Source organism: Urocitellus parryii, chromosome 1 (assembly GCF_045843805.1).
Source record: "Urocitellus parryii isolate mUroPar1 chromosome 1, mUroPar1.hap1, whole genome shotgun sequence".
In the NCBI taxonomy this organism is placed as follows: domain Eukaryota; kingdom Metazoa; phylum Chordata; class Mammalia; order Rodentia; family Sciuridae; genus Urocitellus; species Urocitellus parryii.
Window position 1 is genome coordinate 81169490 of NC_135531.1, and position 1801 is coordinate 81171290.

A 1801-nucleotide genomic window follows, 5' to 3' on the forward strand; every position below is an offset into this window, starting at 1 on the left:
TCTGTATGATGTATGTATGATGTATGAAGAGGATGGATTTTGTTTAGAGACCTGTTCATCTCCTCCAAAATAGAAAGAACCACCCACGTTCTCTAAGGAAGCTGCCATTATGTTTTCTCTTTCACTTAATATTGTATTAATATTCCCATTTCAGGAAAAAAAACAATAGAGGCTTTTATTTTTCATTGCTTAAATATGGAAAGTTAAGAAGAGTCTTTCTCATTAGAAAATTTTAAAATGAATGACTTTCCCTGAACTCATCAGAAAGCTGAGGAAATATCGCCTCAGCCTAATAGAGGAACTTTGTACCTTAAAATAAACTCTTCTGTTTGCTTAACAATTGATGCATACAATTATACAATGTATACAATGGATAACTGAGTTTATGATTTGAATGTCTTTTTATATAAAATTTGCACTGAAATATTTGAGGGTAGAGACATCATGCCTGCTTGTTACTCTCAAATGGGTTACAACAACCCACACAAACATATATACATGGACAAATACACACAAAGGAGAAATGTTAACAAAACGTAGTAAAAGGTAAAGTGGGTAAAGAGTAAATGGGAATTCATTGTACTAGTCTATCTAGTCTGTAATTTTTAAATAATTTTTTAAAATTATAATTTCTAATATGTATTAGTATAATTGAAGGTAAATATAAATAAAATTAACTACAGAGATTTTCAAGTATTTTTTAAGAATGCTATGATAAACACATTTTGTTGTGAATGTTTTTATGAACTTTTACATGTTTCTAATCAAAAACACGGCCTAAATCTAGTCTAAATCACATCCATAATTATTTGAAGAATGACCAAAAGTGTTAGAATAACACTAATAGTAACAGTAATAATAACAGTAATCTCACAAATAAAGTGTTACAAGGATTATAAAAATACATGGTTGGAAGTCTACTCTTTTTTTAAAAAAAGTAGGAAATTTTATCTAATTTTAGATACTTTTCAATTATGACAATTTAATTCAGCAGCTAAATGTATAATTAATATAAAGCAACATGACCTCATATTCAAATTAGGTTCTCCAGCATGTATTTGTCTCATTGTTACCTCCATCTTGAGAGCTTTTAACTTAAATTGATATAATAGTACTAGCAATAAATATTATTAATATATATATATATATATATATATATATATATATATATACTTCCTGTCTATAGTTAACAAAATCTTACCTACTCTCCTCCTTGTGAAACCATTTTCAGCATTAACAATCTACTAGATATTTTTTGTTTACATGAAGCTTTTTGCCTTTACACCTACTTTACAGTTTCCTATGATTCTCTCCTTTTAGGCGTTGACAAGGTTTTCTTGCTCCGTGTTTATCAGCTCTTCACCTAAATGTTAGGATTCTAGTATGATGGACTCTGAGTCCTCCAAAACTGCCTTTTGGTGAATCCCTCTCAATTAATCAGCTGTATTTTCCTTAGTAGCAACAAAGCATAATATGTTGTTGTTTTTTCAAGGGCACCTAGTGTTTATCAGGGTTAAAAGTAAATGAGACAATGATAAAACTGACTTCAATTCCAGTAACATAACTATTGACTTCCCAAGAAACTTCATTTTTATCATTTCCTTGAATGTTGTGCCAGTAATCATTCAGGCTTTAGTATTGTTTTATTATTTCCCATAATGTAAACAATGAAATATATTGAAGCTACTACACTTTTATCTAGTTTTATGTGTTTGTCTGCTTTTGGTAAATACATTTTCAATCTTCAGACCAGGACAAATCCTCACAGTTTTAGGCAACAATGCAACAAGCAATGGAAGAA